Raw genomic sequence first — 15694 nt, 5'->3', positions numbered from 1 at the left:
GTTTTCTCGAGATAATGAGATGATTGGCGTGTGTGCGCGCGTGTGTTAAACCTGATTTCATCTTTCAAATGCATCCTGTTGTGGCAGGCGCAAAGGCATCGAGATAATGATAAAGAGAAGGAATCAAGAAAAAGTTTGTTTTGAGATTAACTCATTATCTCAAGAAAATCGAGAAAACAGTTTGTTTTCTCGAGATTAACTTATTGAGAAAACCATTGGGAAATTAACTTATCAAGAAAACCCTCGGAAGATTGACTTGTTATCTTTAGAAAACCATTGGCAAATTAATTCGTTATATAGAAAACCACTGGGAAATTAACTCATCTCAAGAAAACCATTGGAAACTTTTATTTTGGGAAAACAAAGTTTTTCTCGCTTTTAGCTTATCTCGAGAAAACCAGTGGAAAATTAAGCCGTTATGTCGAGAAAACTTCTGGAAAACGTGTCTGTAGAACATTTCCTCTCTCTGACATGTCAGGACATGTTGAGGTAACCATAATTTAACAGTTTTAAAAAGTGCCAGAATGGAATTATATTGTTTTTGAAGAATTATTCACTGCTTTAATGTTACTTTTACTTCCACTTTTTGATGAATATTTTATTCCACCGCTCAAGCATTTGCTACCCTGATACCGGCCTGAATTAGAAAACCGGTTTGGGGTTAAAACATGGTGATGATTGTGATGGACAAACAGGTCACAGCAGCTTTTCCTGTGGCCACTGAGAGGCAAGACAATTCTAAGAAGAGCTGTATGTCTGCATTGTGTTCTCTTAAAAAAAGCCTTCTCTCTGTTGGGATTTACAAAAAAAAAAAAAAAAAACTAATTCCTAGGACAGATGACTCGGTCACAGTCGGTTAAAGACAGATTGGTTTCATCCAGGCAAATATTTTTAATGAGAGACAAAACGAAATGTGCTTTATAAGTGACTGGATATTGCCTGTCTGCTTACACACAGCACAGCGGCTCTTGTAACATCTGTGTGTGTGTGTGTGTTTTGTTTTTTGTTTTAAATCCAAACGCCGGTTCGTGTGTGTTCTCGATTCGAAACGGACACTGTGTTGAAGATTTCAATTTTAGGATTAGTTTGTTTGCAGATGACCAAGAAAATCATAGAGACCCAAACTGAAGCAGCGGGGTTATTTCCTAATTTGCATCTGCCAGCGCATATAATGCGGCATCCACAGGAGACGGAGCCGCCGACGTTTTGACAAGTGTGACATTTACAAATAAATCTCTGGGGGCTGTGAGAGAGAGAGAGAGAGAGAGAGAGAGAAGCCCATACATGTTTCCTTTCCTGAAGAAAAAAAAACAGTGATGAAAGCGTAGAAGACGTGATTGATCTTCACCCGCTGCGTCTCTCTGCATTGCTGGCGACATCTGTTTTCCGTGTCACTTTCCATCTTGTCACTTTGTGTATTGTGTAATGCTCACCTTCAGGCTGACAGACCGATCTGTGTCCGTGTTAAAGTCTCGGCGTACGCTCTGCCTCAGCAGCTGAGGGCAAGGTCTTGATTGGTTGAGCTCCTTCCAGACCACGTTTCACCAGATGGCTCCCGCTTCCCTTTAGCTGAAGCACTCTTTTTTTTTTTTGTCCTATTACTTTGCCCGTCTGTCACAGACACTTAGATTAGTGCTTTCACAAATCTGCAGTGTTCAAAGCTTCAACAGTAAAGTACAACTAGGAACACAAGTTTGAATATATTGTGAATATTCTTAATTCTACGCAGACCGCAAATTATATACATACCAGCGGCGTCAATCGATTGAAAAGTTTAGCCAGACTAATTACATTCTAGCGCTGTGATTAATCACAATTAATCACTATGTTCAGCTTTGTAAACTTGACATATTTTCAAAAAACTTGCATATAAAAATGTCTGTTTACCAAGTTTTCTTATTCAGGACGGTTTAAAAGGAGTCATTTTGTTTGAAATGTTAATTTAGAAGTGCTAACCGTGAACTGCTTGTGATTTGGTGGAAGGATAATTCATCGTTGCAATATGTACATAGCACCTTGGATTCATCCCAACGTCTACTGCGGTGTTTTTTAAAATCGAAATTTAGTGTTCAGCGAACCGCCTGACTCACCTCGCTTGTCTTCTCGCTTGTGTTTGCAGCTCGGCATTACAAGGCAACGTAACGCGCTGCTGTGAACTACGACGGAGGCTTTTAGGTCAAAACAGTCAATACAATTAATCTGCAATATGTAATATTAACAAATTTCACTTTTTAGATTAATCATGTGTTAATGTTGACAGTCAATAATACTTGGATAAGAGTCTTTTTAGCTTTTTGTTGCCTTAGGTGCTGACATAGTCCTAATTGTTTGACCTTCCTTTGTTACTCAATTGGTAGACCTAATTCAGATCAATTGCTTTTTCCTGACATGAAGCGAGATGAAAGTTGGAAGAGGGACTAACACCACCATGCTTGACAGTAGGTACAATGTTCTGAGACCCTAACTCCATCAGAACATGGAAAAACTGTGTCCAAGTCTCAACTATCTGAGGTTAGTTGTCATCCTCAGGGGACAGAAAATCAGTTGGAATGATCAGAAACAATCCAGGACACCAAAAACTAACTATATTTAAGCTAATCTAAAACTAGATGGTGCTGGACTACCAGAGGGTGCCAACCAGGAAAAGCGTCTTTGTTTCATAATCTGTGCCACCCGTCCATCTTTATATCTGCTTTATCCTTGTTTGGTCGCAGGGCTGGTGCATAACTGGTGACTAATGACAGAGGCTGCCAGTCCATCACAGGGCAACACAAGACAACTAAGCACTGAAACCCTCACATCTAACGTCAATATAAAGTTGGGTTACCCAGAGCCAACACAGGGACTTGTTGGTGCGAGGCAGCAGTGCTGACGCCTTCAAGCCTGACTCAAATCTGCAGCTGCCCACTTTGAAAAGCTAAACACCTTTTGGAGAAAAGTACATAAGACGAGACAAAGACTGAGCTTTTTGACTCTAAGACTTTTGCTTGGAGGAGTCAAGTTGACTGTTGGCTGTGTGAACTGGTGGGAACATCACTGATAGAACAACGAGGAAAGGAAGACGACCTTTGAGGTTTAGATTCAGAGATACAGTAAGTAGTTAACACTTGGACACAGCTGTGTATTACCAACAAAATTGAGTTTGGGATAAATAAAGCAGAAAACATTGCATTGTTGTACTAGTCCCAACCCTCAAAGAGTTATGAACTGTCTAAAAGGAGTGTGTGCCTGTAAACTGAATCATTTAAATTGATTTGGACAGTTCTGGTAAGATGAAGAGTCAAATGTCCAGCCAGTGTGCCAAGACAAGACCAGGCTAAACAGAAAACTTCTCTTCAACTTGTTTAAGGACATTTACTCAAATAATAATGGGGAAACTTTCTATGAAACATAATTTGAGTCTGTGTGGATTAGATAAGAAGAACTTAGATTATACAATCATTCCATCCAGGAAAAAGAACAGTTCAAATGCCTTTTTAAAGGCAGTATGCTGGCACCACACATGAACATTCTTGTAAATCTGCTGTACCCGGGGCTTTGTTTTTTGTTTCTTTTTTTTTTTTTTTTTTAATAAAGTACATTTTACACTAAGCATTAAAAGCAACAAACAAACCCAACAATAGAAAGAAAGGCTTTCATCGGAGCACTAGAAGGACTTCTTTTCCAAAGGTAGAGACCTTTAAAAAACCTACTTGCTTGAAAGAGTACCTCCAGGGGCTCTGCACATGCTTTTACCCTGTAATTTTTTTCTTTTTTTTGTTGTTGAAAAAAGCTAATCTTTTCACATGTGCAGCCTTACGGCCCTTTACCAGACTTCGCAGCAGTAGAGCAATGTCTTAAAAATGACCACAAAGTGAGCAGCAATGCATCAGATTCCCTGTCCTGGAGCTGAAATATAAGAAAGTCCAAATTAGGAGATGAAGAAGAACAATTTCCTTCCAGCAGCCTGGTGCAGAATTAACAGACACACTGATGGGCTTTGACTGTGCAGGATATTCATCCAGCTTCTGAGTTATACAGAAAAATCAAATTAGTTCTCCTTACTTAAAAAAAAATATATGCAAACTCGTTGCTTTTAAAACTTTTTTTAGTTTTCATTAAATTAACTAATTGAGTAACATTAATTTGTGCCATTTTATTGACCACAACTTAATAAATCTGAGTAGGTTGTAGTCACTTAAACTGCATCCAAATTCTAATTTTTTAATATATATATAAAATAAATCCCAAAGCTTTCTGAAGGCAATTTTTTTTTTTTTATGTGGAACTACTTATCTAAAAAGAAAGTTTATTGATTGAAACAGTTCCGGGCTCCTGCTTTTTATTTGTTTCTCTACTCAAACTGTGTCAGAAAATGCAGAAATCAGTGAGATTTTTGCTCACTATTTTTCAATAAAAACAAATGCAAGCATATGCACAGCTGCAGATTCAGGCAGAATGGAACGGTGGTGAAGATGAACATACAACTCACTCATGGCGTAGCTTTGTGGACGTGAATGTACATGCCAAACAAGTTAGTGAATTCTGCGTTCAGACCGAACGCGTTTCGATCATCAAAGTCACGAAACGCCTCGACTTTGACGCCTGTTCGTTTTGAAGCCTGACGCTTGATATCGAGCATCAAAAATGCTCTACCAGGGGTGGCCAAGTCCAGTCCTCGAGAGCCACCATCCTGCAAGTTTTAGAAGTATCCTTACTCCAACACACCGGGATCAGCTCTACAGAGGCCTGATAACAAGCCATTCATTTGATTCAGGTGTGTTGAAGCAGGGATGCATCTGAAAGTTGCAGGATGGTAGCTCTCGAGGACTGGACTTGGCCACCCCTGCTCTAGACGAACATTTTGGAGGAACATCTTGCCATTTTTCCCCCTCCCCTGGTCTCTTTGCACAATGGTGGAGGAAATACTGGAAAGCATCTTGGCTTATTCACTGACTGGAAGAAAATGTCGTTATCGGGGGTCTCTGCGCAATATTTGAATTAACCAGATAAGTCAGACGTTTTGTGAGTTTGGTCTGTTTTGCCACCCAGCTGCGCTCTGACGAGCTAGGTGGTCAGAGCTCGTCAGCTCTGCTAGCTAGCATCGGTGCCTGTGTCTCCTGGTAGGACACAAACTACAGACCACTACGTCACAAAGCAGAGCCTTTCTGATTGGTTGAAGTTCAGTGTCCAGCAGCAAAAGTTCAGGTTTTCCAGGCTCCAGACACACGTCACACACTTGAAACAAGCAACGCTTTTAGGCCTGTCACAATAAGCAATAAATCAATTAATCGCATGATAAATTTAAACAAACTCAATAATTTCCATTTGAATGATTTATTGTTTTTCTCTCTCCACCAAAAACTGGATGACAAAAGTCTTCAATTTGTTGCTTTGGTCTCAATTAACCCTTTTTTTAAAGGGTTTTTTTAATAGAGACTTTATTATTCATTTTATTTGTTATTTCTGTTGTTTTATTTATTTATTTTGAAAATTTAAAATGTCTTCCAGTTCCAGTGTTTAAATGTTCATTAGAATTCAAAGTTTACTGACCTAGGAGAATCTGTTCTTGAATTACTGTTAAGTAATTCAAGAACGGAAATTATATGTCCCAGTAATATAATTACTATTATGTTACTGGGAAACAGTCCCAAACAACAATATTATCATTTATCGCAATAACGTCTGTGGCCAATTTATCGTCCAGCAAAATGTGTTATTGTGACGGACCTAAACACACGTCCAGATGTAAACCAGATGCCCCTGATTTTCAATCAAGCTGTCCGGGTTGACTGAAAATTAAATACACTTAATTTAGTCTGTTAAAGTCAACATCGTCATTTGCTGGACTTATGAATGTCACCGAAACCTTGTATTCACACATCTTTTAAAGTGAACAGTGGTTCTCACTACAGTAATCACCAGAGCTGTTCTATGTTTGCCACAAGTATGAGTTTGGGTTTGTTATCCGTTTTTTTTTTTTTTTGCTTTATTTAGACCACTGCTCCCTCTGGCAATCTGTCGCTGCAGACCCAGGCCCTCCCTCCATCATCGTCTCGGTGAGGACCGGACAGAATGATGCGGTCAGGCGGCCATGCCCCCTTGTCTGCCGCCATCTGGAGACGCTGTCAAGTACAAACCGACAGTCGGTGATTCTTCTCAGGCGACGGATTGGCTGCCCGTTCAAAACCAATGCTCAGGGTTCACGTTGGGAGCAGTCCCTACTCCTATCTGCCACGTTCTGCAATTGTCACGAGCGCAACGCGTTCACCTTTCATGCCGCTGCCATCAGTGCAGGAAACAGAACAAATGTAGAGTCCGTGGAGTGTCCTTGGTGGCTGGGCTGTTGGATAAAAAGACTTATTTCTGTAAGGTGAGAACGTCTTTTTTTTTTTTTTTACCTTGCTGCCAAAGCCTGTCAGCCAATCACCAGAAGTCGTACAAAGCAAGATGTGCAAGAAAAATACAAACCAGAGCATGAGACTCTTCATATGTACGGAAAGAGCGGCAGCAGCACGAGAGCTGGCGAGAACGTCTGAAACCCATTTAAAGCGTGACTCACTTAATGCATCTTAAGTGGACGGAAAAGCCGGGAAATAGATGTAAATGCACCGTTATCTCACACGGGAATAAATCTCCTTACAGCAGGAAGCACAGAAATACACAGATGGCTGAGGAAAACGGCTTCAGTTGGAGGTGTTGAGAAAGGAGAGACAGCTACAGCTCAACTTTACAAACCTAACTGTTCTCATTTACTGCCAGAAACAACTCCGCTCCGAGTTAAAGGGGCAGTATCGTGTTTTCCAGCCACATGGAGTCATTTTATAGCATGATTAAGTAACTACGTTACCTTAAGTTGTTATAAAATGTTGTACATGTACATATCAAATATGACTAAAAAGGAATTTGACTTTGTAATTTAACACCTTGAAATTGGGGCCTCCACCTCTATAAAGGTGACATATTTTACACAATTTGTATTTTGTAGGTTTTTGGTACTTCAGTTTGGGTTTTTACTGCTTCCACAAACACCTCAAGCACGAAAGAAAAAATAAAATAAAATAAAAAAACACCCAGCCAGTTTTTGGTGTCTGGAAAATGAGCCATTCCAAAAACATCTAGAACGTCACAAATCAGCAGGCACTGACCATCACCTAGCAACCTTGCGGGACTGCGGCGCGTTTGGTCAGCTAGCTTTACAATTGTTAGGTTAGGTACAATTGCAGCAAGCAAGCGCTTGCTGCATTCTTTGCTGGTTGTACAGGAGGCTCCACTTCTTTCCAAAGATGTACGGTCTGCATCTGTTTGCAGCCATTTTCATGTGCGAGTGTAAGCGCTGAATTGGGGAGCGAGACCAGCAGCAGCTTATTTGGATTTAAAGTGACAAGAGTCAAAACATGTTCTGCATCACCCATAGATCTATCCTAACCTGTTCAACGAAGCATAACGGATCGCCTTTAAGAAGCTGTTGCTCTGTCCAACACTCCACCTGCAGGAAGTCATCACTACATCACTCCTCTATTAACCCTTTAACATTTTTACCTGCTTTTCACTGACAATTAGCTCATATAAAGAATGAGTAAACTGATTAACTGATTGATCTTTAACACGGTGCTACTGACGCAAACATTAAAAATGAACCGCCTCCACAATTCACCTCAGATTCAATGTTTTGAGTGAAATAAAATAAAGTTCAATTCAATGCTATACCGTAAATCTAAATAAACTAATGGAATAGTTTTTTTTCTCTCTCTTTTTCTTTAACAGTGAGAGAAAAAAATGGAAAATTATTTTTCAAGAAAAACTTTCTTTTACAAGACCTTTGATTATAATTCTTTAATGAGCTCCACGCAGCAGATGTGCTTATCGGCCTCTCAGCGACTCCGCTGCGAGAGAGAAAATGTATTTTTCTTGATTGTGAACAATAAAACTGAACACCCTCTCAAAGAGGGGGTATTTATAACGGCTCGTAAATGGGGGAGAATTTAAACTTAATGACATTCGAGAGATGCGAAAACTACTGCAATTGTTGCAAGATTAAATAGGACGGCTCCTCAGAAATAAAAGGAACGAGGCTGGAATGAGATAAGGGGGGGAAAAAACCCCATAATGGTTAGTTTGAGGGACAGAAAGAAGATGCATGGCTGAACGTGAAGCTGCGTGTCTGGGTGCAGCGGGTCAGGCGAGTACCAGCGGCCTGGAGTATGAGGGATTTGTCGGTGACAAGAAAGATTTAATAAATGATGCGGGGCTTGACAGGCAGTTAGTGGAGATTTATGAGTGAAGGTGATATGTTGGGAACATTAATACATGTTTGTGTCATAGAAGCTCACAGAAACCAGAGGCTGATTCTGCTTTTTGTTGGAAATAAAAAGCAGAAATGGTTTGAAGTAACAAAATTGCAACAAAGTCGTGGATCTGAGATTTCATGTCTCCTTTTCAATGCAGTTGGTCACAAATTTATCACCTGTGACATCTCATTTTCTTATTTACACCTTCCTGGCTTAAGTAACAGCCAAAATATATTTTAGGCAAAACAAATATATACTTTTGGCAAAATATGAGTTGGGCAATTGAAACTGGCATTTTATCGGTTTACAGTGCTGTTTATGAACAGATGAAAGTCTGATGACCCAATCCTAACAAATATATTATACAGTTGAAACCAGACGTTTACATACACCAAGTAAAAAGACACATACAACTTTTTTTCATCACTGTCTGAAGTGAACTCAGAGCAACGTCTTATTTTAGGTCAGTTTTAGTTACTAAAATTATTTCAATCTGCTAAATGTCACAATAGTGAGAGACATTTTCGGTTTATGTCTTCTATATCGGAAGTTTACTTTGACTCTTCAGTGTTTGCTGGCATCGCCTTTGAAGTTCATGACTTGTGTCAAACATTTATGGGTTTCCTTCCATCACCTCACAAGAGTTTGCTGGAGTTCTGACCCATTCTGCCTGACAGAACCAGCCGAACTGAGGTAGGCCTTTTCAGATCTCAATAGGACTAACATCAGGACTCTGTGAAGGCCTAGTCAAAAACTTTGTTGTCTGTAAGCCATTTTGTAATCACCGTGGTTGTATGCTTAAGATAATTGTCCATTTGGACGATGGACAAAGCTGCTGTGGGCCACGTCCCAAAACTCAACATTTACACTTGCATGTGAAATGGGTGCAAACAGATGAGCAATTATGCAACCACACATCATCGAAAAGCAGAAGTGGAGCCTCCTGTACAATCAGCAAGAATGCAGCAAGTGGGAAAAATCTTTCTTTACAAGTGTTTCGTCAAAAATACTTGTAGTTGGACTTACACCGCTTGGGTTGCTAAGTAAGATGCTGGGCTTCACTAGAGTTGCTAGGTGAGAGACATTCCCGAGGTTTTTGAAATGGCTCGTTTTCCGGACGCCAAAAAACATTTAACTTATTGCAAAGAAATGACTGGGTGGTTTTTTTAATTTGTTTTTTTAAGCAATGGGCTTTTTTTTATTAGCTGTAGAAACACAAATGAAAGTACAAAAACATACAAAATGTGAATTTTACAAAAGAAGTCAATTTTAAGCTGTCTGTTAAAAATACCTTGTCCTTATTGTTATGTCAGCCTTATGATTCAGATTTGAATCACCCACTGAACAGTTTTAATGGGCCTCTGTCATATTCTCAGTGATGAGGTACTCAGATCAAGCAATGTCTTTTTAAGTCTTTTTAAAACTACATGTGATGAGTCTCAATAGTTTGATTGCTTTATCTCAGGTTTGTGCATTGAATGTCTACAGAGTCTGATATAGAAAGACAGACGTCTCAGTGGTATTTTGGTTTTGATTAAAATGCAGTTGAGTGTGAAAGGGAATATCTCACTCTCAGCATCAGAGCTTGGTGGTGGTTTTAATTTATAACTAAACTTGGGGGTTTTTCTGCATTGTCATAATCTAACGGTATTATTGAACTACCTCCAGTTCAAATGGGATCATCTTTTTTTTCAGTAAAGCTAAAAAAGCCAAAAAAGCAAATGAATAAGTAGAAAAATCTCATTGGTTACTTGCCATTGAGGGTTGATACTGGGTTGTAATGCCAGGACAGCTTAGAAACCCTACTTTAAATGGGGGAAATCTATGGGACTTGACCAAAGAGAAGAAGAGGAAGATGAGGAGGAGGGAAAAAAAAGAATAAGTAAGCAAAAAGAAAATTTGTTGATTGTAACACGTTTTTCTTGGGTGAATTAAGCTTTTACCAAATAGCTAGCTAATTGGGACTGTTACTATAAAATAGCTAGCTGATTAGCTAGCTTGGACTCTTGATCATTACCATTTGTTTTTTGACAGCTGTTGACAAATTGCTTATTTACTGCCACTTTATGTTTGTTCACAATCTATGTAAATCTCAAAAATAGCAAACTTCACATAATACTGCCCTTTTAAGAAGTCCTGTTCATGGTTTACCACAGGCCATATGTGGGACACAGCAAGCATGTGAAACGAGGCCCTAAAGCCAAGTGAGAATCTGAAGATATGAAAACATTTGTTCACAGAGGCTCTCTGTCACCAACTGAGCTCGAGCTATTTTGGAAGGAAGGTGCCTGTACATGTGCAAAGCTAGTGGAGACAAACCTCAAAAGACTTGGAGCTGTAAATGAAGTGAAAAGTGGTTCTACAAATTAACTCAGGCTGAATTGGTTGCAAAGCAAATTATTAAACATTTGAAAAAGAGAGTGCTGTTTGGTTTTAGAAAACATCCTTCTACTGAAACAGTGATATGCATTTTAGTAGAAAATACATTATCAATGTTAGATTAAGGTGTTGTTGTTGATGCTGTCTTTATTGATTTATGGAATGACACCATCAATTATCACTAACTAAACTGTTCTATTTTAACTCCTTTAAGTGCATACATATGGATAAGTCGTGTATTCAATGTAGAATGCAGAGTGTTAAGGTACAGAATATGCAACTGGGGATGGTTGAAAACATGTATGGCGTACCACAGGGTCGGTGTACGGGACCTTTGCTTTTTAGCTTATTTATTAGTGTAACCTGCCAGATGTATGCAGATGATGTTGTAACTGTAGCAGAGGATAAATAACAAACTGGCCAAAAATTGACAGTGGCGATGTGTAATTGTGATGAATGGATCTGGAGATTTCATGTACATCTTAATTTTTTCAAAACTTCGGGTTTGTATTTCTCAAGAAAAGGTAAATGCTGAAGGTGATACAACCATTTTTATTAAAGACAAAAATCTAAAGTTAGTACAACAGTTCAAATATTTAGGGGTCATGTTTAATTCACAATTTTGTTTTAAACAACAAATGAAAAGTTATGAATAGAAAGCAATTTAATCATATTAATTTTGTTAGAAAAATAGTAACTTTTGAAAGCGTAAATGTATACTTTGATACCAAAAGTGTTGGACAAAAAAACCTCCCAAAGCGCATCACTGCTTCCAAAAAACATGAATGACTAAGCTCTATCACGACAATTTATTCAAAAGAATACCACTGAGCGAACAAGGGCAGGTCGTAGAGTGACTGTTCAATATCACTCAGGAAAACTGCTGAGAGCCAAAGTTACATTTTAAACATCAGGAAGATTTCACTTCTCATTTCATCTAGAAAACATCTTTTTTTTTTTTTAAATGGCTCTTGGAAATCATCATCAACATTAATTACATGTTAATATGTTTGGATTTTATGGTTCTATGCATTTTTAGTGCTATTTTGTGGTTTCCATCCTTGGTTTTACAATAAAACTAGAGATTAAAGTTTACCACTAATGTATTTACATGTAAATGTTTATTAACACATTACCAATTTAAAAAAAAAAATCAAACTTAAACTTGATGTAAAGGCCTGCCTCATTTTCCCTTTCTAAACATTTAAAATAATGTTGTTGTTTTTTTTTCTTTCCACTTCCCATTGATGTGCTACATTGTGGTGACCTACTGGAAAAAACTAAAAACAAAGTTGTGGTTGTAAGTTGACAAAATGTGAAAAGTTTAAAAGGTTAGTAATAATTTTGGAAGCGTGCGCCACTGGCCCTTTTAACACGGACATGAAATCTGACCAAACAGCCTGGTGTTGTCCTCATCAGCAGACCCGTGTTAACGATAGCCTCTGGTAATTATCTCAGCTGATAGTAAAGGAGCAACATTAACATATACTTGCTGTAAAAATGAATAACTGATTGGCCACAACACAAAGCACTTCTTCCATCAAAATAAATCAGTAAGGCTTCAGAGAACTGGGGTTACCCTGGAAACCACCAAGTCTGAATGGGAATTTTTCTGTACAATTTTGGTGATAATGACACGGATTACAGTTCGACGCTGCAATCAAAAATCCCTTTTCCTGTCCGCATCACCTTCACGTGAGAACTAAAAGGTCTCACGTGAACCATTTACATATTTATTAGGCTCGCTGAAGATGTAATCAAGTCTGAAATAATGATACTGTTGGAAATGGAGCAGGAAGAGTTCTGCATGGTGACTGTGAACCGGCCGAAACTGATTAATACTAATAACTGAGTTCAAAAGTAACAGTGAAAAACATTTCCTATCAGTTTTAAACGCAGGTACAGTTACAGTTCATAGCTGGAGTTTTTTAAAAAATTTTATTGAGCTTATGACTTTAATTGTCCACCACACAGAGTGACCCCATCGCGACTTGCCTCATTATGTTATAGATTCCATTGTGATTTTTTCCACACTTCTAAGCACTGCCACCCCACAACACAACATACAAACTTATTAGTTATTCTGATTAGATTGTGCTCTACTTAACACAACTCATTTGGGACTCATTAAAGGATTTTTAATGAATAAAGAAGTGACTTAATGTGCTCCAGAAGTGACCTATGATGATTTAGAACTTCATTAGTACCACCAGTGGAAGCTGACGAGGGCAGATAACCAAGAGTGGCTACGAAAGCTATGGAAAAAAAATGGTTAAATCAATGTAAATGAGCCTGGTTGTACTGTATAAGCTGCTGCTCATTTCTTATTTTGCATGTTGTCCAGTTTCATGTCATGAAAGAATAGAAGTACTGTCAAAGTTAAATTCAAAAGGTTCAGTAACTCACAGTACACTGCCTTTTTTTTTTTTTTTTTTTTTTTGCATTTTATTGTGTCCCTGACAAAAACTTAAATTTATTTTCTTGGAATCGTTTGTCACAGTGCGACACAAAGTGGTGCATAATTGTGAATTGTAAAGAAAATGACAAATTGAAACTTCTTTTGCAAATAAAAATCTGAGAAAGTACGAATTCATTTTGTATTCTGCCACGCTGAGTCAAGATTCTGTAGAGTTAACTTCTGCTGCAATCACAGTTGCTGCTTTTAGTGTGTGCCTCTACCGGCTACAATTCTGGGAAAGTCTCTTTTGAAAAAGGATCAATTTGATGGGATGACGAGTGTTTGTGAACATCAAGTGTTGCCGAATGAACGTGCTCTCACCTAAACCAATCCATTATAAATCTGGGAGAAAGTTTAGTCCTTTAACAAACCTACCAAGAAAACCACAACAGGAACAGTCATTAAAAAAAAGCAGTTTTCTAAATATTACGCTCTACCAAACGGTTGAGATGTCTCTTTATGGTAAAAGGACAGAGGACAGTCAGAGGAAAAGGTGAACAATAATAATAATTATTGTTTTTTTGTTGTTGTTTTTTTTACATAAATCATCAAAGATATTTGTGAGGTATTTGATTAACTGTGTTGGAAACCATTCCATTAAAACAGCAGAAAGTGTTGGATAATAACTGACCGACTTGGTCGATCTGTGGGCGACTACCAGTAGGAACCTGTGAGTAAGATTGGCTTCTATCTTAGTAACCCAGATTGGATACATTCTTGACCTCAGCATTTAAAACCCAGAGCTGGTCTGCAATTAAAGAGCTAAAAGTACTGTCTCTCTTAGACATGGTTGTTTTGTGCTGCATGTCAGAAATGTCAGTCCTTCACACATCCTTATGACAGGCAGAGATGAGTGACAGGATGGGATGGTGGTCTTGACCTTGAAGTCTTTGCTCCACTGTTTGACAGTTGATAGAACTATGATCCCACAGGGAGTGGTCAGGAGGTTGAAACATGAGATTATACAACTCATGCTGACATTAAGCCAGAAAATCAGCAATATCAAAATAAATGCATTTCACAAAACTGCAATGGAAAGATTTTAGAATCACGTGATCAGCAACCGGATGTTACTACTGCTGGAAACGCTGAAGAAGACGACAGGAAGTGAGCTCTCACAGTACCGCAAAGTTCATCAATTCATAAAAAGTTGTGGGTCATTTGAAGCTCTTCTGTAAAATCGCCGCAAAACACCGCATGCGTAGCCATTCATAAGTATAAGGAGCTTATCCATATCTAGTGAATGAGCTTATTATTGTGAGATTTTAATTTCATTTCTTATTTAATGATAACACTGCAATGGCAAAACTGTGTTTATTCAACATTAGCAGAATGTAGACAAAGATTTGCACACATTTGTAACAGAAATGCAGCAATAGATTCCTCCAGTGCATTGAAAGCTGGGGATTGCAGTCCCATTAGTGTGAAAAAAATGGATGCCCAACATCAGGAATTCCCCACAACCCGCCTACTGAAGCAGAGACCAGGCTGCAGGGATTCAGTAATTGTATTTATTCTAGTAGGAGTGACAGTTGTTCTGAGGCTCAAGAATGAGGCTTATATATGGCGGTGAAATAACTGGGATGCCCTCTAGTGTAGAGAGTGGTAGATGTGAACAAATGAGACCATTGTTCAAAGGAAAGTCCCCTTAAGTAGCACACCCTGTGACTGCTAGTTCACATGCCACTTTATAAGTCTTACAATACCAAGAGTTATCTTTTATCCTGACAAATCACACGGCCGACCAAGGTGCAAATCACCGAATTCAATTAAAGTAATTTCACAGAGCTTTTCTTTTGCACAATACCAGAAGGCCCAATGTGAACAGCCTTAAATGGAGTCATTCAAGCTAATTGTCTCTGTTCTTTGATTAAGATGTAGTGTTTCATCGTGCTCTCTGAACTCAAGAAGAAATTACTTGTGGCTATGAATGCTTGTATTCGTTAACCCCGCTGTCCTTAAAGAGGGCGTACTGTAATGAATGCCTTCTGAAGACTGCGGCACAGCTCGGCAAACCTGACTTCATTAAGGCACTGCAGAGGGAGAACAGCATTCCAGCCCAGAGTGTTGCGCGAATCCTTGTTAGTTAGTTTACAATGAAACGTCTTCCGCTCATTCAAGGATGCTGTTATAGCTGTGCTTGTTCTGATATGTCCAAACGTTCTGCACCCAAACAGACCGTTAGTCAGCTGACAAAAAAGGCAAGCTCCCACATGACGGAGCCACAGACAAAACGTCCCCCGTGGGATCTCATTGTCATTCCAATTACACCGGTAGACACCAGTGCCGGAATAAGGGTACATTCACACCAGCCTTGTTTAGTTCGCTTTAATAGATCTCTAGTCCGTTTGCCCAGTAAAAGTTTGGTTTGTTTGGGGAGGTGTGGATGTGCAATCAAACTTGTGGACAAACTTGTGGACAAATAAAAGATGCAGTTTTAAAAAACTGCATCTTGAAAAATAGACCTTAAGCATCCTGTCTCTTTATCATTTGCCTCAATAAGTTATTCTTTAAAGAGGGCACATCCACTTTTTTAGCCCTTAAATACTTTTTTCGTGTGTACATTCAGTGTCTAGGACTGAAGAAA

General features: G+C 38.8%; 1 long non-coding RNA gene across 1 annotated transcript; it reads left to right on the top strand.

Annotated features, from left to right (window-relative positions):
* Positions 1 to 5305: 5305 nt before the first annotated feature.
* LOC106946413 (uncharacterized) lies at positions 5306 to 14452 on the top strand. Its single transcript, XR_001424765.1, has 3 exons — positions 5306 to 5402; positions 8649 to 8650; positions 14439 to 14452. It is a non-coding gene; the product is annotated as an uncharacterized LOC106946413 (long non-coding RNA).
* Positions 14453 to 15694: the final 1242 nt, after the last annotated feature.

Source organism: Poecilia latipinna, unplaced genomic scaffold (genome assembly GCF_001443285.1).
Source record: "Poecilia latipinna isolate Pla-1442-1.1 unplaced genomic scaffold, P_latipinna-1.0 Scaffold12, whole genome shotgun sequence".
In the NCBI taxonomy this organism is placed as follows: domain Eukaryota; kingdom Metazoa; phylum Chordata; class Actinopteri; order Cyprinodontiformes; family Poeciliidae; genus Poecilia; species Poecilia latipinna.
This window is presented reverse-complemented; position numbering and strand designations above follow the sequence as displayed.